At 43.5% G+C, this 21,289-nt stretch overlaps 1 long non-coding RNA gene across 4 annotated transcripts in view; it reads left to right on the top strand.

Annotated features, from left to right (window-relative positions):
- The window catches only part of LOC143824154 (uncharacterized), a 117,812-nt gene that overhangs the window by 10,892 nt on the left and 85,631 nt on the right, over positions 1-21,289 (top strand). For all 4 annotated transcript variants that reach the window (XR_013226716.1, XR_013226713.1, XR_013226715.1 and 1 more), the window contains exon 3: positions 1,076-1,176. This is a non-coding gene — a long non-coding RNA (uncharacterized LOC143824154). The remainder of the gene's footprint in view (positions 1-1,075; positions 1,177-21,289) is intronic.

Here is a 21,289-nt window from a genome sequence, read left to right as displayed (position 1 = left end):
ATTGATGGAGTGCAGTTTGTACTACTTGGCCCTAATGAGCAGAGTGCAATTTGAATTGATTGGCCCTGATTGGCAGAGTGTAATTTGCACTGTTTGGCCCTAAATGGCAGAGTGCAATTTGAACTGATTTGCCCTTATTGACAGAGTGCAATTTGAACTAATTGGCTTGCTTTGGCAGAGTGTTCTTTCCCTATTGTCTGCACACTCTCAGGGAAGGCCAATCAGGCAGGGATTGAGTTATCTGCATGTAATTTGAACTGATTGGCCCTAATTGGCAGAGTGCAATTTGAACTGATTGGCCCTCGCTGGCAGACTGATATCTCCCTATTGGCAGCAAACCTCAGGACCAATCAAGTATGGAGTGAGTTGGCTGTAGGCAATTTCAACTTTATAAAGTTTAGTGATGATAGATATACCAGAAATTAAAGTTAAATAAATGACAGGCTATCCTTATGCAGCCCATTATCTTTACAGGGTCATTCAGTTCTTGATATTCTTTAACTCAGCCATTATTATTTTTTGCCTTTCCTGCTTTTAAAAATATGTTTTATTGGTCACATTTGTGATAATTGGTATCAGAAACATTTCCTACCTGTTATTATAGGGTATTGCCCATGAATTTTTTTTTTACCATATAGATTCTAGGATACCATGTGACTAACCAGAATGTAAAGTTGATAGTTATGATTTTACAGCCCTCTGGATGAGTAGCACTGGTTCTGTTGCCTAAATCGTAAAGGTTAAGGATATCTATCTTATGCAATATACTGGCTTTATATCAGTTTAGCCGTCCTTGCTTTCACTCTATGAATTATGGGAACTGAGACTGGATAAAGATGTTTCTATTAATGATGCTTATATATCTCTCAGAGAACTATAATTCTCTGTTTTTTGGAAAGAAAGAATTTAAAAGGTCCGTACAGTAGACACATCCTAAGTTTGTCTTTTCATATTTGTGGTACTCTTTATGAGGCTGATAATACAATAAAAGAATTTGCAGCTAATGAATTGTCTTTACATTTCTTGGCAAACATAAATTAAATCATTCTTTTTATGACTATGCTCCATCTTTCAGATAATTTCCACTTAGAAGATAAGGATGACCCAACTATCAGGACCAGACCTCCAGTGAGGTGGGCCTTTTAAGGGCAATATTAAAGGCCAGAAAGATGTCAGGTAATTTATTATGTTCTTGTCAGGTTTAAAAGAGGAGGCATTTTATGTTTCTCCAGCACCAAAATGCCTTGGAGAAGCCCAGGCCAGATGAAGAGCTTTGAAAATTCAAAATCACACGGGTGGGTGGGTGAACCACCAAATACCTATGTCCAATGAAGAAAAAGAGAAGAACAATGGTCAAATAAAACCTCCTTCACCACCACAGACAATGTATAGACAACAACTTAGTGAAAAATGTTCCCTCCTTTGACTCTTCAGCTCAAACAGCCTGAAGACATCCATCAAGCAGGAAGGGGAAATCGCTGTCCTGGGTTTTAAAAGAACAACAAGCTAAGAAAATGTTTTATGGCCTAGCTTAGCTAAGCCTAGGCTGAATTTTAACCTGAGGTGTCATGCAAACCCTTCTTCATGTCCGGTAAATTGACTGTTTATGGATTCCTGCCAGAGAGGCTTGATGGGAGCAATGCGAGGAATGCAGGAGAGGTCAGCTGTGTGAAGTCTGAGGTGACTTTTCCTGAAGAAGTAAGACATAATCTCAAAGCTATGCAAACAGTTAAACATTTGTTAGAGGTGGGCCGAAAACGATCAAGGGTTTTTCTTTCTTAAATCAATCCATCCTTCCTTATGCTTACGGCTGAACTAACCCCCGCCCTATTTCCCCCCACAGTGTGTGTAAAAGCAGATGGGATGTGTGTGCGTGACAGTTTTCACTGGCAAAATAGGATAAACGGGAAAATAAATTTCTCCCTCTTAAGGCTGTGTTCTGTAAGAAAACAAAATGGGCACAGTAATCATTCTCTAGGATCAAGGAAAAGCGAGGTTGGCATGATTTTTGAAATCTACAGTCGCCTTCCCTTTCCTCACAACAGACACCCTGTGAAGTGGGTGAGGCTGAGAGAGCCCTGATATTATTGAAGAAGAAGAGTTGGTTCTTATATGCCACTTTTCTTTACCAGAAGGAGTCTCAAAGTGGCTTACATTCGCCTTCCCTTTCCTCTCCCCACAACAGACACCCTGTGAGGTGGGTGAGGCTGAGAGAGCCCTGATATCACTGCTCAGTCAGAACAGCTTTATCAGAGCTATGCCGAGCCCAAAGTCACCCAGCTGGCTGCATGAGGGGGAGCGCAGAATCAAACCTGGCTCACCAGTCCACACTCCTAACCACTACACCAAACTGGCTATGTATTTAGGATTGCCCTGTCTCTGCTTTAGGTGTGACACTACATTTCTGCTGCTGGATTGGCTTTCCCTTGGTGGCACGATGGAAAGGTAAGCAAAGATCTGCCCCTGCACTCTGCCTGAGAAACTTGGGTGGGAACAACGGAAGCCCATTGAATCCTATCTTAGTAGTGAACAAGCAAATGGATGGTTGGGGGGGGGGAGTGCCTGGGGCTGGCCACAGTGTCATCACTCCTTCCCCTCAGGAGGTGGTGCTATGTACTCAGCCTGCATGGTATTGATGCAACAGCCCTGATGCCTTGTTACAGGCTTTCTCAACCAGGGTTTCATGAAACTCTGGGGTTTCTTGATGGCCCTGGAAAAGTTTCCTGAATGGGTGGGAGGCAATCCATTTTTAATAGGTTTAAAAAAAATGGTTAAATTTTTATCAGGTGATACGATATATAGTCATGTTGACGCCCATCCTAAAATGGCCAATAAGAGAGCCAGCTTGGTGTAGTGGTTAGGAGTATGGATTTCTAATCTGGTAAGCCAGGTTTGATTCCCCACTCCCCCACATGCAGCCAGCTGGGTGACTTTTTCTGACCAGGCAGTAATATCAGGGCTCTCTCAGCTTCACCTCCCTCACAGGGTGTCTGTTGTGGGGAGAGGAAAGGGCAGGTGATTGTAAACCCCATTGAGACTCCTTCTGGTAGAGAAAAGTGGCATATAAGAACCAACTCTTCTTCTTGTGATAGGCCAGAAGGGGTGGGAATGGGAGGGGTCTCTGCTGGCATGTACACAGCTGTGCTTCTCAATCATATTGTGTACGAAGAATGTTTCAGGGGTTTCTCAAGGGTAAAAAAGTTGAGAAAGGCCACCTTGTAATATGACGCATAAAGTTGCCTTATACTGTCGGACCATTTCTGTCCACTGTCCACTATTCTGACTGGCAGTAGCGTTCCAGAGTAACAGGTCCGGAAAGTCACTGCCAGTCTTTCACTATAACAAAAACTTTATTTTGCAGCCCGTCCTTCCTGATTGGCTAAGGGTGGGTTACAACAAGGTTACAATTCCATAGATGAAAACCATCATTCTATAAAAATTTAAATTAAATTACATTAAAAGCTGCCTCCTTAAAAACCTTACTGGAGTGGGGGGCTAGTTCATACTGGCAGATCAGGGTGTTTTGTGGGTGGGTGGGGTTCACAGGCAGGGAGGGCATTATTTTTTCAATGCTAGTTTCCTCGCCTCAACCATAGGCCTGACAGAACAGTTTTGTGTTCTAGCTAATCCGTTTACCTGGAAATTTCAGAGTTTGGACCTGGGATCTTTGGCAGACCACAGCCATGGCCCCACAGTGACCATCTCCTGGTGCCCTCTGGTGGGAACTATGGATCCCCTTGTCCACTTAGTTGTGTTCAACATTAGAAGCAAAGTGTTGTACAAGCTGCTGATGGAATGCTGTATTCTGTGTGTGGGTTGTGCTGAGGTGTATAAGAGAGGGCACAGCAGAGACGCCTATCAGGTATTAATGGGTGCCTACTTTTCCTTTTGGACTGCAGAATCTAAAGCAGGGGCTGACAGGGGCTCATGGGAAATGTAGTCCATAGACATCTGGAGGGCTGCAGTTTGACTACCCCTGATCTAAAGGATCTCTGTGAACAGCCAGATTTTGGCATTTATAGGGTTGCTTATCTGGTAACTCCTGCCCCCCATTTAAAATAGCTTGGGGAGGGGGAGGGGGGAGGCACTTATTCCATTGACTAAGATGTCAGTGCTTTACTTGTAATTAAGACCTGCCACTGCCACCAACCACCAATCAGAACAAAAATTTGGTTCTGGATTTTGACAACCAGTTGTCTCCCACTGAGGCTATTTTCAAACTTCCTTTGTGTTCCGTTTTAGTAACTGGTTGCTGGTGGATTTCTTCCCCCTGTCATTTCAGACAGACCCATTTTAGTAACCAGCTAACAGCAGAATTTATTTACCTGTTCAAATAAGCCCACTTGTGTAGGATTAGCAAAGGAGTGTTGAGTTGCTTTTGAGGGTTATCACTTTCTTCCATTTTCTAATCCCTCATTGCACTACCGAATTGCAATAGTGTGTTGTTTCTACAATGCTGTTTTTGCCCTGCTCCTTTTCGCTGAATGATATTCCAAATCTTTTGGAACATTGTACCTTGAGCGCTATAGCATTAAACCAATAGAGCGCTTCAGTGCTATTGTCAGACTCAATGGCATCAGGACACCTCAATGGTGCCATTATAACACTGAGGGGGGGGGAATTCTGAAGGTCACCCAGCAAAAAAAAGATATTGTGTGTGAGTGAAAGTGGTACTGTTTGAGAGAAGGCTTGTTAATGGACAGAAATTCACTTTATAAAACCCCTATGTCAATTTTCTCAAAATCTGGGCTGACAATGAACCTGTTCACCTTAACATATTTGGTCCTTTTCTCTTTCCTTTTCTCTTTCCTTTTCCTAGAGACAATACACCTGACATTGCCTAACCAATTCATAAACATACAAGGTCCTTCCCTTGCAGTTAGTGGCTTGCCAGTGTGCCAAGGCAGGAAAACCCTCACCTTGTCACCTAGCATAAATGTCAGAGAGCTAGCTGTTTTATCATTCCAGTTGCTCTGATTCACCTTGGTCTTTGCCAGATTTCCCCTTCTCCATCTTTTCCAGCCACTCTCTAAAGTACACCATGCAATCTACTACTAAGTCCTTAGCCTTAGGGATCTTTTCTTCTCGTCTTTCCCTTCCAAGATCCAGCAATCCTCTGACATTCCTCCCACATTATCCCATTATAGAAAGATACCTCAAAAGTGCTGTGGTGGAATGGGCCTGTTTCGGCCTACAAGCCCTATTCTGCCCTGCCCACTCCAAGGAGTTTCCAACTCCTAGAAAGGTTTTTTTTCTCTTTCCATCTTAGGGAACCACTGTCACCACTGAACTTTATACAAAATTGCCTGCTGAGAGGGTCATATCTCCCAGCTTCCCTTCCAAGAAGCCTTGCCTCTGAGTCTTCTGCTGCCCAGCACTTGGTCACCACAGGGACTGTTTACTGCCCTTTGGGCAACAGGAGGAATATCCACTTGTTAACTGCCTGCCTTCCCCCTGGTGCTGCTTTTAAAATAGCATGTCTAAGATGGTGGAGGTCTATGTGGTACATAGAACCACTACCAGCATCACATGTTATAAGGAATGTATTAAAGAGAAAATATTCACAGGCATATTTTTAGCACAATACCAGATTGAGCAAGGAGTTCAAAAGTAATGGGTTAAATGCAGTTCTTCTATCAACCTCTTTATACATGTGCAATCAGATATTAAGATAGAGAACAGGCTTCTTAACTTAGAATGTTCTAGATCTCTACAGAGTTTCCATTACTTAGGTGATTCCTCCAACTGTTCAGGCCTCCTCCAGATTTCAGTTGTCTTCTCTGTTCTGATGGACTCAACATAAAAGAGACCCTTACTCCTTGCTTCTAGGAGTTTGATCTTCTCTCTTTCTTCATCCACTGATCAGGTCAGGACAGGCCACAGAAGCTTTCCTGGAGATTCTTCCTGGAGCTTTTCTTGTATAAAGTCCTCCACAGCCCTGCTTGGAGAAGGGGGTGAGACCTCTTTTCCTAGATCTATTAGCATTCGTATGAAGGTGGACTGAGGTAAGCCTGGAAGGCAATTAAACTGACTTTCCTTTCCCTGCCTGTTCTCTACCCAGAGAAAAATACTTCTAGAACTTCCTGGTAAAAGGCTTTTCTCAGTCCTCTACCCAAAACATGCATTTCTTCACACCACTCTAGAACTTCAATGGGTTCAAATTGGTGAATTTATTTCAGTAATCCTGACCACAATGCCAGAGTTGTAACCGGATGTCTGTTGAATTCTGCTGTGGCTGACTAGCCCACTAGGTTTATTATCGTTATAAATTCATATATAGAACAGGTTTCAAGAAGAATGGGCCTAGTGTTGATCTGAATTGATCATAACAGTCCATCCCTGCAGGAGCACGTTTAGTCCTCATCAGACCAGCTTTCTAGGGTCCTTCTTTTTTGTTTCATTTACATTTCATTTTGTTTTTAATAGCTAGGGAGTCCCATTTGATTCTCTACCTTGTCTGTGAAGTGGCTCTCTGGTAGGCTTCTTTCCTAGTAATAAGCTTCATTGAGTTGAATTGGACTTTGACTGAACATTCTTAGGTGAGCATGGCTAATCACCCACAGAGACACCAGTCAGTCTACTACCATTAGATGGCAAATGTTTTTGAAGGTCAAAAGACAAAACGATTTAAAGAAATGGACAGCACAGATTGCAGTATGGCCCACCATATGTAATAAGCCTAAGGGCAACAGAGCAAAGTGTTACACCGCTTGCTTGCTTGGGGGATAAAGGAAGAAAGAGGCTCCCTTTGTCTATTGCAGGGAGCTACTCTGCAAGCTGCTAGCTACACATAATGGAAAAAGCAGGATTGCATCTAAGACCTGTTTTATACACCCATGCAAAAAGCATCCAGATGTCCTGGATGCAGTCAAGATATCTAAAAATGGTACTGAATGAATGGTCTATTATAGCATTTGCTGGCAGGGGCTCATGGGAATTGTAGTCCATGAACATCTGGAGGACCACAGGTTGACTACCCCTGGTCTATTATACCAGTGCAGTGAAGCACTGAGAGCATTATTGTTGAATAGGATTGATAAGTGAAGGAAATAGAAGATCACCACTCATAAGTATACTTAATTGCTTAAAACAAGAGGGAATGAAATTTTAAAAATGAAATTGTTATAGAAAGTGTGATTATGAAGACAAAAATACATTGATACAAGATGTGCAGTTTGTTGTGGGTGCATCGTGTGCCTGAGTTTTAATGATATATTGTTAAAAAACCACAGAAGCAAAATCTCAGGTAACAGATGGACTTCAAATAAACAACAGGCAGATGGTGTATAAGAAAAGGAAGATGAGTAACCCTTTCTGAGGCATCTCTTCAGCCAAAGGAAAAAGGAAGAGGAAAGGATGAGCGTTCTGATATTAACAAATTAGAACCCAAACTGAACACACCTTAATATAACTTGTTACAGCCAATCCTAATGGAAAATTAATTACATTCAGCATGATTGGGGAAATTACATTCAACAAGATTGGGCCTGGCTATCTGGTGTAGAGTTCAAAATATCAAAGGAAGGGGATATCAGGGGAAAAAAGGAGTCTGTGGATAAATAAGTGACATGGACCTTCACCAGTCCGCTGAGTGATGCACAGTTCTTGTCATAAAAGATATTGTGCTGATAGGTGTGTCTTTCCAAAGTGCTGTTGACACTAATTTTTGTTTTAGAAGAAGGGCTTTATTTTGATTCTCTGATCCTTTCCGCACAAGAGCAAACCATCACATCAGTGTTCTTAAAGAGTTGAACAATAAAGTTTCAGCACAAAATTTTGCCTACCCAAGAGTAGATCCAAATTTTGCAGCCCCTTACCCCATGGTGTTCAAATCCTCCTTTACAGCAATGTTTTTTTCCCTTAAGATGTTACCTTGAAGTTTTACAGTACTACATCGATAACACAGTCAGAAAGCAGAAAATGGCATACATTCATAGTACATTATCTTGAGAATGGCCAGCTTTGGTGCTTGGTTAAAAAAAAAAAAAATAATAAAGGATGCTTTTTTTTTTGTTTATGCCATATTGTGTATTTTTTAAAAAGTGAGAATCCATGATGAATGTTCAAAAACCAAACCGAAACAAACAAAAGAAACACCTCTGGATTTTTCAAGCACTTAACAAGGATGCTAGAAAGCATCTTTTTTGGGGGGACAGGACAAGTCCAATAGAGGAGTTAATTTATAAGTTAGTTTTTCATGCTTATAGCAAACTAATCTGTAGAACCTACAGACTCCCGAACCATGATGCAGTGGATCTCAAATTGTTGTATAGGTAACATCACGAATATCAAATATGGCAGCCAATCAACCAGTGTTAGACGGATTAGGGCTGGGGAGATCTAGGTTCAAATCCCCACTCAATCAAGAAACTTATCGAGGGACCCTGGGCCAATTGACCTCCATCAGCCTATCTCACAAGGTTGTTAGAGTAAAAAATGGAGAATGGGTGGGTCAATGTTCACTATCTTGAGGTCCTTGAAGAAAGAACAGGATTAAATGTGATTCACAGATAGAAATCCTGAGATTTCAGAAGTGTTTACTTGCTGTAACTGTTCAATGACAGCCCACATTTTGCCCTGAATTCTGATGCAGAAAAATAAACTGTCAGCATCCAAGATCTCATTCAACATGCTGTCACTCAAGCTGAATAAATGCATTTTCAATGCATCTTGGAGGATTTGCAACTGGATGTTGCCATTTCACACCCTAAAATCTGGCAGCAAAGTACTTTGAAAGTGGATTGGAAGTGCATCATTCAGTGCATGTGAAAGCACCAATCATTCCTCTAGGGTTGCCATCTCCAGGTGGGGCCTGAAGTCCTGGATGAAGCTGATCTCCAGATGACATAAATCAATTCTCCTAGAGGAAATGGCTACTTTAGAGGGTGAATTTTAAGTCATTATACCCTATTGAGACCCCTCCCCATCCCCTGACATCCTCAGAAACCAACCTGAAATCTCCAGGAATTTTCCAACCTGGAGTTGGTAACCCTAAGTTACTTCTATTTCAGAAACTCTCTCCCAAAATTTTGATCTAGCACTAACCTGGAAGCAGGAGAAGCCCTTTTGCAGACATGCCTCTATGTGGATTTGTGGGGTTGGGTCTTTTAAAGGGGAAAAGTGCTTTGAGACACATGCTTTTGTTCACTGAGGCCTAACTCCCCTCTCCCAGTGCTGTTTTGGATAGGGAGCCCCTCCTTCCCCAGGACACAGTGGTTCTGTCCACAACTGTGGCTTAGCAGTGCTGTTAAAAGGAGTTCCCAGTGGGAATTCAGTGTACAAAATGAAGGTGCATGCCTGGGGTGAATTTGGAGGCTGTCATGAGGCAGTTCTCAGCACTGGAAGACTCCTTGGGAGATGAGGAATCTGGCTCTGTCAGCTCGGGTCCAAACCTAACCAGCAAACAGCCTGAAGCACAGTCTCTGGAGGGAGATTCTACAGAAGGTTCATCTCCTGATCACAAACCTCCCGCACCTGAGCCATCAGCACTGTCAGAAAAACAAGTACCCAGCTCACCTGAAGCATCCGTATCATCAAAGCATAACAAAGAGACAAGAATGTAACAAGAGAAGATGTAGTGCTCATCTACAGGTTTGGTATCGCAGGGAATTGTTAGAAGATGGGAGATCTTCACAGGATGAGGGTTGAATGCAGAAATCCAGTTGCTGGAAGTAAGTCGAAGATCAGAATGTGGGGATTGCCATGCCCTACATAAGCGGTTTGCAACAGCAAGTCAGTATGTGTGCAATGTGTATGAGTATAGGGTCACCTTTGCACAGGGCCCAGCCTGCTCTGGAACCCTTCCCTTCACCTCTTGTACTGCTTCCAGACAAGAAGTGACCCTCTTTGACCCTCTGCCTGTCTTGATGTCCAGCCCAGCCTCTGACCATTCTCCTGATTGCTGCTTTGGACTGGATTCTGACTACACTTCTGGCTGCTGCCTATCCCACCCTTAGACTGGATTCTGACTATACTCCGGACTGCTGCTTGCCCCAACTTTGGACTGCATCTCTGACTCAGACAGGGACATCCTAGTGCTCTGCCTATCCTGCTAAGGCAGTGGTTCTCAACCTGGGGGTCGGGACCCCTTTGGGGGTTGAAAGACCCTTTCACAGGAGTCGTGGCAGGGCAAGCAGCTGGGCCGGGGAGGTCCCATCCATACAACAGCCTTGCAGGGTAGATCGAGATAAAGCTTTCCTCTGTCTAGAGCAGTGGAAAAGAGCGAGATCGGCATGGTGGGATAAGAGGCAGAGCTGAACTGAGAAACCCCAGGGGGAAAAAAACAATTTATATACAATCATGAACAATGGATCTTCACGCCATTGGTCAGTTTCGGTTTAATTTCTGTGAGAGAACACTTGCCTAATGTTATGGTTGAGGGTCATCACAACATGAGGAAATGTATTCAAGCAGTGGTAGTCAACCTGTTGTCCTCCAGATGTTCATGGACTACAATTCCCATGAGCCCCTGCCAGCATGGGAATTGTAGTCCATAGGCATCTGGAGGCCCACAGGTTGACTACCCCTGTATTAAAGGGTCCCAGCATGAGGAAGGTTGAGGACCACTGTGCTAAGGATTGTCTTGTCTGGTTTGACTCTGTAGCCACAGGGAGTTCAAGGCTCCCAGATCTAATAAAATGGTTTCCTAGCATGCTTGAGTCTTCATACCTCTTGCTTCAGGAATTAAGCTCTTGTTGCATGACTATTATGATGACCCGGGTACATCCCGATTTGCCATGCAAAATGTATGGCCTACTAGGCTGAGAGTACCCGGAGCTGCAGAATTGTCAAAACAAACGAACTGGTTGTACAACCAGATGAGAGACCTTAACTAGTCTTCTATAAGCATTTTGGATGTAGGGAAGAGGGAATGAAGACTATGTTATTAAAAGAACATGACAGCAGGCCAACGGGTTCTTGTGGGTTTTCTCGGTTGGGTGGTCTGGTAGTTTTAGCGTCTGATGTTTCGCCACTCACTGTGGCTGGCATTTTCAGAGGTAGGACATGGCAAGATGGGCATCTCTTCATGTCAAAGTGTGAAATGTTGCCATGGCCTGCCCCTAATGATGCCAGCCGTAGTTACTGGTGAAACATCAGGGAATAAAACGACCTGTTTTCAAACAGGGTACACAGAACCCCATACATACCTTTAGGCAACATCAGACTCCTCTAAGATTCCTTTTGCCCATCTCTTTTGCTTCTTTTGGCTGTGAATCTGAAGCAATACCCATACAGACGTGTCAATCTACATTCCAGTCACAGAGCCTGTGTAATCAGTTCCTTCGCTGGTAAACTTGAACAACGGATATTTCCCTGGTGTGAGAAAGGAAGCGACGGCTCCACCAGGCTACCGTTCCTCTTTCACTAGCTGCGGTCTTCTGTAGCTCTCTGGATTTAGGATCCTGTTCCTCTGTCTGGCCAGGTGGTGGTGATGTCTGCATGGCATTCATCAAGAAAGGGCTCTTTTTGTGTGTATAAAACATGACAATCGATATTCTGCTGATAAGGCAGAGAGGGTTGCTGAATTCTCTCTTTCAGTCTGTGTGAGTACGTATGTACCAGAGCTAGTATGTGCTGTCAGCGTGTCTCCTGCCTAATTACCCTTTGCATTGCTGATTTTGTTAATCAGCTGACACACTTGGTGCACTATGATCGGCAAAGGTACCCACGGTGGATGCAGAAAGATTGTGTTTGTTTAGAGAAGGAGAAAGAGGAACGGATCGTGTCGTACGTTGGATGTTGGGTTCCAGCTTACTGGGAAATACCTGGAGATTTGGGGGGTGCTGTCTGCAGGGTTGGAGGAAGAGAAGAACTTCAAGGGGGAGACAACAGAGTCTCAAAGCATTTCCTACATCTCCTACACAGGTAGAATCCAAACAAGAAAGAGAATGGGAACAGGGTAATTCCCGTAGTGCCTTCAGGATCCTTAAACACCACAAAATGTAAATACTGTGAAAGAGGGAGAACTTGTGAAAAGCTAAGCCAGGAAGCTTATTCTAAGACAAGATTTCCATCCTTTATGCTAATTCACATTTTGACTGCCCTGGTGTTAGGCTGGTTAGAGCAGTGGTCCCCAACCTTTTTATCACCGGGGACCACTCAACGCCTTTTACTGAGGCCCGGTGGGGGGTGTAGTTTACTCCTCTACTCTCAACCACTGCTCTAATGCTCTCTGATCGCTATGGTAATGTTTAAACATCCCTTCAAAATAAGATACAGACATGCCACAACAATGAAGTGTGTTGAAAAGGGCCGGGGGGGATGAAGTAAAGGGCCAGGGGGGGGGGGAGAAGGCATCCTTCGGGGCCCACCTCCAATTTGTCGAAGGACCACATGTGGTGCGCAGCCCACAGGTTGGGGACCGCTAGGTTAGAGAACAGGGTAATTCCCCTAGTGCCTTCAGGATCCTTAAGGATATGGTTGACAAAGGATGTGGGAATCTAGAAGAAGAATAGTTGTTTAGCCTAGAGAGGAGACGACTGAGAGGGCATCTGATAACCATTTTCAAGTATTTAAAAGGGTGCCATATAGAGGATGGAGCAGAGTTGTTCTCTTGCCCCAGAGGGACAGTCCAGAACCAATAGGATGAAATTAATGCAAAAGAAATTCCATCTAAACATCAGGAAGAAGTTCCTGACAGTTAGAGTGGTTCCTCAGTGGAACAGGCTTCCTTGGGAGGTGGTGGGTTCTCCATCTTTGGAAATTTTTAAACAGAGGCTGGAGAGCCATCTGACAGAGAGGCTGATTCTGTGAAGGCTCAAGGGGGTGGCAGGTTCCAGTGGATGAGCGATTGGGATGTGAGTGTCCTGCATAGTGCAGGGGGTTGGACTAGATGACCCAGGAAGTCCCTTCCAACTCTATGATTCTATGATTCCTTGAAATATTGCTCCTGGGAGATAGGAAACCTCAGAGCAGCACGAGGGGCAAAATGGGGGGGGGGAGAGTCTCCAGTAGGGAGAATCAGTAGAAATTATCCTAGTCCTTACTTAAGCAGAAAATTGAATCTGGATCCAACCCAAAGAATCCAAACAACAATTAGGCATATAAACGGTGCTGCAATTGATTTGGGACTTTTAAAAATGACGCTAGACTTGTTAGGAACACTTGGGTTGCCACAATTCCTCTGATGAAAGATACACCTTTATAGATGCAGTCAGTTCCTTTAACAATGGGGAGGCCTCTCTATTGCAGCCTAGTAAATACTATCTCCTTTCATTCCATCCCTTCCTTTTGGGAAAAGGCGATGCTTCTAGGATTTCCCACATCTGTTAGCTATAGCAGGAGCTACATCAGGGGATCCTGGTGCTTCCTCCCTTGAGATGATGTAACTTGTCCATATCTTGGCAGAGAGGAAGGATTATAGCTAGATGAATCCTCTCTAGACACAGAACGGTAGATGTATCTAGTACAGTGGTTTAATTCCTCTAGGGACCTTTCTACCCCTCTCTGCTATGTTAACCCTCTCCCTTTCAAAGATCTCACGCAATCAAGTTTTGTGATGACATCAATAATCATATGGACAGGATATGCAGTAGGCTGGAGAGCCTCTTCCAGGAGGGGGTGGGAATCCAATATAATCACAGCTACGTTAGTCAAAAACTGACCTCGTAGAGTTTGTGTGGTCATTATCAGCACTCCCATTTATAATTTGCCACACAAGTTACCTAAGGGATGAGGTAACTTGTTCACACACATTGTTTGAGGTTGTCTTCTGTGCACTGGAATTCTTTGCGTGTTTGAGCAAGTGCCACAATAGTCCTCTTTTGTTTATATTTCCCCTTTGACTTGCGGCTCCTCCTGGGCCTTGTATGCCTGCTAGCACAGCCGTCTGGCCAAAACAACAACAACAGCAGCAAAGGACAGAGAGAGATGTATAACAGCATGGTTAGAATGTTCTTGTGAGGATGTGGTAACATAAATTAGAAGACGGGGCATAGCAAAGTGATTTATCCCACCTATTTTCCACTTGGCATGTAATTTAGTTTACATCTGTATAACAAAATAAATAAAAGCCCCTCTAGAATCGAGAAAAATAAAGTGAATGGCTGCTGCAGCCTAGACGTGCTTCTAGGAAAAGATTTATCATCTTTCATGCCACTGTTTCTGGAGGAGCAATATTATTTTCAAGACTGAGGGAAGCTGAGATACGGCAGAATGTGCATGGAACCGGCAGTAAATCTGGAAGGCGAAGACAGAAGAAAGATACATTGAAGGGGAGGGGGAGTGTCACGTATAATGCTGCAGCACTTGTGAACGTTTATATCTATCCCATATATCTTGTGGGAATGAAATCTTGCTACGTTCCACGGGATTCACTCCGAGGTAAGCATGTCTGAGCCAACTGGTGCTTCATTATATTTATGTACGCGTATTGAACGTGGGGGCGTGGTTCACTTGGCGTGTGGAAAACCCCTGGGACTGTCCTGGAAACACCTGGTTGGTCATTGCACGGAACTGGATGCTGCATTAATGGGCTGATCCAGTAGGACTTGTACATGATGGAGCCAGACTGGCTCTGGAATTTTCTTCAGATTCACATCAGTTGCTGTTTCCTTGCGGGTGGGAGAAAGGATGAAATGGGCACAAAAGCCAGAATTTCACTCTGCTTTTGCTTCCAAACCGTATGGCATTTATGCCTGGCAAAAGGCCAGAGCCCTTCCGTCCACTGCAGAACTGGCAAAGAGCCTGATTGCAATAGTTATTACAACTAGTGTTCTTGTGATATCCTAGGAAGACTGTATAGGTCAGGGGTAGTCAAACTGCGGCCCTCCAGATGTCCATGGACTACAATTCCCAGGAGCCCTTGCCAGCATTCGAATGCTGGCAAGGGCTCCTGGGAATTGTAGTCCATGGACATCTGGAGGGCCGCAGTTTGACTACCCCTGGTATAGGTGATGGAGGGGTGCTCGTCAGAATTAAAGTACTCGTCGTCATGGATGACCAGAGAAGGAAGCCAAACAGGAATTTAAGCCAATTCCTGATTCTCCCCTTTGCCTTTTGCCCCTGTCTGGGGAGCAGTGAAACCCTATGCAGTCCTTTAAAAAACACGCACACAAAACCCCACCGGTTTGTAAGTCTTCAGTCAATATGGCTTAGTGTGCATTTTTAAGTATCCTAGCTCAAGAGTCAGAATTGATGGCCCATTAATTGTAAGAAGTACGGGACTCGTGCCAGCAGTTGGGGCTTATATTTCAGCTCCTTTCGGACAATGTCAGTTTCTCCAAATGATACACCATTGGTATTTATCTAGGTCATTTTTTATGAGTTTCTATTTCTGTTCTTTATGTTCACTACCTTAATTCCCTAGTTATTTCTTCTGACCTGCAAAGCACAAGGGTGGCTCAAGGGGCATACACTTGCCGAGATTAAAACCAGTAGGAATCTGCAATATCAGGAAACATGCATCACTTCATTTTTGCCAGGCACTGGCCTATTTATAGACATTTGCCTGGCCATTTGCTTGAGAGCAAAGATATCAAGAAAGTGATATTAAGAGCAGTAGCCAATTTACTCAACAAAAATATCCATTAACTTTATCACCGCTGGATGCGGCAAAGTAATCAATTAGCATGCTTCACTTAGGAATGACTAATTGAATCGTTAAATATACAGTCACCGAAATCATTTGGTAGGCTAAATATTAATACCTTTAAAAGGCAGGAAATGTGTTTTAGATAAATCGCCAACTCTTATGGCTTGGAACCCAGACTCCCCTTCATTTGGCCTGCGCAAATGCCTTGTGACGGGAGTTTTTTTTAAAGAGAGATTCGTTCCTGGTTGAGTTGGATTCAAATTGGCATGCAGAGTTCTCTGGTATATAGTGGGGAGAATAGTCTATGTTTTAGCTTTTAGCATGGTGTAGGTGTGGATAGGGGTCCCCCCTCCCCTTGGCTCTTAGTGGGCAGAGATACGATACAGTGAGGGCAGTACATTTGATCAGTGCATTTGACTTTAAAAACAACACCATTGTTACCATTCCAGTTCTTTGGAATGGAAGATGCACACCAGACACATATGTATGTACATACATATATGAAACTTCTACTGAAATTGTCCTTTTGTAGGGATGGGCATTAACTGAATTTTTGCAGTTTGCTTAGTGAGCTTTGACATCATGATCCCAGCGTGCGCTGGACAGCCCATGTGATGACATTTAATGACCCAGAATGCTGAGCACACCGGTGCCTAGTCATGCTGCCCAGGGAGTCCTGGAGGAGACAGCCTCCTCTCACACCTCTGGGACTAAGCGGGTGGTCCTGAGTAAGGAAGAGTAGAATGTTTTACCTAAGGAATATTGGGACCTGGGGAACGTCTTCGAGGAAAGGGAATGTGATAATCTCCTTCTTCATTGCAAAATTGACTGTGTGATTGAACTGAAAATAGGTGTTGGTATCAGCCATTTAGTTGAGTCTGACTCTTGGCAATCCCATGGCACAGCCATTGCCACAATCCCTGATCCTGCACTGGCTCCCTCAAACGTGCAATTTTCTGGCCAGTGTCCATCCCAACTGCATCCAACCACCATGCTCTTTGTTGGCCTGGTTTCCTTTTCCCACTGAACAATACTAGTGTAACAGTTTTCTCCATTGAGTTGGATCTCAGAGTGAGCCAGAGTTTCGTGATTTTGCCTACCAACGATATATCAGACTTTATGTTTTTAGTATGTCCTTGTTTGTGACTTTTGCTGTCCTTGGAACCCACAAAACCCTTTCCCAACATCAGAGTTCAAACTATTTTTTTTTCATTGTCCAACTTTCACAATCATAAGTGGCTATTGAAAATATGATAGAGCTAACTAATCTACATTTGGTAGTCAGGCTTATGTTCTTGCTTTTCCATGTTAGGTTCAACCTCGTTATTACTGAGTGGCCAGGAGCAATTTGCAATTTTATTTCCATATTGTAATTGCCACTCACATCAGTTTTTTGATCCAAGAGAAATGAATTCTTGAACGCATTTGATCTCTTCACCATCAATTGTTATTGTGATAAGTTTGTTTTTTGGCAGTGGTCATTATTTTGTCTTTTTACTGTTTTAAGAAAAGGCCAAATTTCTTACTGACTTCATTGACCATTAATCAGCTGTTCTTGGCCTTCCTTAGTTTCTGATGGGAGAGTAGTGTCATCAACATAGCAAAGAATCTTTATATTACTTCCTCCAATCTTAATTCCAGTGTTTGATTCTTTGAGTTCAATCTCTCTGATAGTGATCTCAGCATACGTTAAACAGGAAGGGGGAAATAATACACTCCTTTCTTTATTTTGAACCAGTTAGTGTCACCAAATGATGTATGTACAATGTCGTCTTGGTTTGTGTAGAGTGACTGCATCAATTTGATCAAATGAACTGGCACCCCCACATTTTGTAGGGCTTCCCACAATTTATCCACACATTCAAAAGCTTTCTTTTAGTCAATAAAGCAGATGTAGTCATCATTCTGATATTTCTGTGACTTTTCCAAAATCCATTGCAGGTTTGCTATGTGATCACAAGTGACATGCCCCTGTCAAAAGCCAGCTTGAACATTTGGTAATTCTCTTTCGATGGTTGTTGCTATGCACTATTGTATGGTTTTGAGCAGGATCTTACCAGCATGAGAAATGGGGGCTATTGTACAATAATTGGAACAATTTTTTGAGTCACCCTTTTTTTGGTGGTGGGATGAACACAGATCATTTCCACTCCTCTGGCCAGTTATTAGTTTCCCAGATTTTCTGGCACAAATATGTAATGGTTTTGATTGATATACATCTCAGCACCTCCACCGGTATGATGCCTGGGAACTTGTTGTTTGGTAATTGACTTAAGGCTTGTTCCACTTCCCCCTCAAGAATGGCCAGTTCAAGTTCTATTTCTATTTCTTTTTTATTTTGAAGAGAGCGAACTTCCATTCGGTGTGTGTACTGTTCTGTGTATTCCTGCCACCAATTCTTGATGCTCTGCTTGTCAGTCAGTTCCTTTCCTTGTTTATATTTGATAACACTTTCGCAAGCAGGCATTCAGAACCTCTTAACTTGTCTGAAAGCATCTCTCATGTGTCCCTTTTTGTAATCTTCTGACTACTTGGATTTCTGATTCTAATAAGCTTCACTGTCTATTCTTGCTGCCATTTGAAAACCCGCACTTAATTTTCTTACTTGCTCCCTTTTGCCGGCAGCTTTTTCTGCTTTTCTACATTCAGCTATTCTTATAGTTTCATCTGAGAGCCACTTCAATCTTTTTTCTGGCTCCATGTGTAGTATATGTTTAACTGCTGTTTCAACAATAGTTGAATGAATTTCCTGAAAAAGTTCAACAGGCATGTTCTCTGTTGCATCCAATAGTTGAAATTGATTTTTCAACTCTATTGCATACAGCAGAAATTTATTTACATTGAACTTCCTCAACTCTAATGTTCTCTTGATGTTGTGGTGTTTTGTTTTGATATTAACCAGTAACAGTTCATGATCTGATCCACAATCAGAACCTGGATATGCTTTGACAGTAAGGATTGAACTGGACCATCGTTGGCTATATAAGATAGTCAATGTGGTTCCATTCCAAGTGTATAGGTGACATTTATGCTGTTTGAACCAAGTGGTCATGATGTGAAACCAATTTTCATGACAGAATTTTGCCAGACAATCCCCTGCATAATTCCTTTCTCCAAGTCCAAAGTTGCCAGTAATGTCTCTCTACTTGTGTGCCAACTTGTGCATTAAAGTCACCCATTGTGTAAATTACATCTTTCTTGGGTACTTGTTTTAAAGTATTTTTAATTGTGATATAGAAGTCTTCAATTTCCACCTCTGATGCATCAGTTGTCAGAGCATATACTTGGGCAGCTGTGATATTTATTGGCTTGGCACAAATTCAAATTATCATGATTCGATCACTGATCATCAAAAAATGTCCCTGTGGTCGAGAAATGTTTTTTGCTTGTAATGAAAGCCACATTATTTATTCTTATGGAGTTGTGTATTAATAGTAGATGTCAAAATTCTCCAGTTGAAAGAAACTATCATGTCCAATATAATTCACTGATGCCAAGGAGGTCAATGTTCAACCTGACCATTTCTCTTTTGACCTGGATCCATATCTGGTTTCTGTCCTGGTCATGGGGTGGGGGCTGTACTGTACTGATCTCTGAAAGATGATCTCCACCACCATCTAGACCAAGGCGGGTTGGCCATCTATTGGCCGCATTTGGTGTGGTCAATCATGAGCAATTGGTTCACCAACTCGGGGACACAGGGATAGCACGAATGGCCTTGAAATGGCTAACCTCCTTTCTCAAGAATAGGTCAAAGAGGGTTGTGTACGGGGATGAGTTGTCTGACCCCCTTCGTGTAAATGGATGGTATGGATGGTGTAAACGGGGTGATACTCTCTGCTACACACTTTAATGTCTATGTGTGCCCTATGACCCATTTGGTCCAGAGTTATGGGCTGGGATGTCATCAGTATGCAGATGATACCCAGCTGTATATCCTGATAGATGGCTGGCTGGATCTCTCCCCAGAAATGTTTCCCAGTTGTTTGAAAGCAGTGGCTGGATTGATCAGGCAGAGTTGCCTGAAACTCAACCCCTCCAAAATGGAGGTCCTGTGGCTGGGTAGAAGAGAACAGGATCAGGAAACATGCTCTCCTTGCCTGGATGGGGTACAACTGACATCTGCACCACTGGCCAGGAATCTAGGGGTGACCTTTGAGGCCTTGCTGTCTTTGGAGGCTCAGGTCACCAAGATAGCCCAGGTGACATTTTTCCACCTACATCAGGTGTGGCTACTAGTGCCCTACCTGTCCTCAGAAAACTTGGTCACAGTGATCCATGCAGCAGTCACTTCCAGGTTAGACTTCTGTAACTCGCTCTACATAGGCCTACCCTTGTCTTTGACCTGAAAATGGCAATTGGTGCAGAATGTGGCTGCATGGGTCTAGATCATCTTGGAGGACCCATGTTCAGCCTCTGCTGAGACAGCTGCATTGATTGCCGGGTCACTTCCAGATCAAGTTCAAGGTATTGTTTTTGACCTTAACATGGCTTATTTGCAGGACCACTTACTTCCTTCTGCTCCCTGCAGGGCACTCTGCTCTGCGAGAAGAGCTGAGAGCTCAGACAGAGATTTCCAGGTTCTGCAGGGCCTGTATGATGGAGCTCTTCCACCAGGCATTTGGTTGAGGCCAGATGGGAGGCCCAGGGTATAAGATTGGGGTCCCTCCCCGTGTCTTCCGGACTGTGTGTTAGACTACATTTGGAACTATTTTGGGTGATCATCCCCCTTAGTGTATCCAGTACTCTGAGACATTGGGGGTGAGCCAGGGATAAACATTTTTGCCACCATCGATTGTGTGTTCATGGGTGTTATTATTTCTTATGTTTTATGTTATGTTTTTTTGAGCTGGCTGTATAAGTGGTGGTGGTATAAAAGGTAAAGGTAAAGGTATCCCCTGTGCAAGCACTGAGTCATGCCCTTGGGGTGACGCCCTCCAGCGTTTTCTTGGCAGACTCAATACGGGGTGGTTTGCCAGTGCCTTCCCCAGTCATTACCGTTTACCCCCCAGCAAGCTGGGTACTCATTTTACTGTCCTCGGAAGGATGGAAGGCTGAGTCAACCTTGAGCCGGCTGCTGGGATTGAACTCCCAACCTCATGGGCAAAGCTTTCCGACAGCTGCCTTACCACTCTGCGCCACAAGAGGCTCTAGTGGTGGTATAGAAACGTAATAAATAATTTTCCGTTTCTTTCCCTTGAGTCAGTCCTCTAGCATTCCAAGTTGCTATTCAGTACATCTTTGTAAAGTGCAGACCCGTGCTTTCACCACTGGCAGCCTCAACTCCTGGAGTTCCTGCTGGATTTGCCCCAGGCACATCATAAAACCCAGGGCTATATGCTGCAGGTCCTTGCTCCTCTCCTGCCGCATGGCCAGTTTTATTGCTTGAGCTGTTTCACCTCCCCCCCCCCCCCAATCCATCTCTTGTCTCTGGAACTCAGCGCCTCGACCCTGGGTGTCAGCCTATTTAGTCCTTTGAAGATCTCCCACATTTCACGGGTTCTCAAGGTAGGGGGAAGTGGTCGGAGTATTATATGCTGTTTCTATTCTGCCCTGCTTTAGTTCCAACAAGGTAACGTCAGGTTAACGTGTCTTTTGCACCAAGTCAAGGATTTGAGTCTTTGAACGATCTGAAGAAACCTCACAATAACAATGGGTATTCCAGTATTTAACAGTAAATCTTTAAATTCCCAAATAATTCTCAAATTCTCACGTATCATATAACTAAATAAAGAACATTTAATTGCTAATATTTAT

Source organism: Paroedura picta, chromosome 1 (assembly GCF_049243985.1).
Source record: "Paroedura picta isolate Pp20150507F chromosome 1, Ppicta_v3.0, whole genome shotgun sequence".
NCBI lineage: Eukaryota > Metazoa > Chordata > Lepidosauria > Squamata > Gekkonidae > Paroedura > Paroedura picta.
Note: the sequence above shows the minus strand (reverse complement) of the source record. Positions and strands in the feature narration are given on the sequence as shown.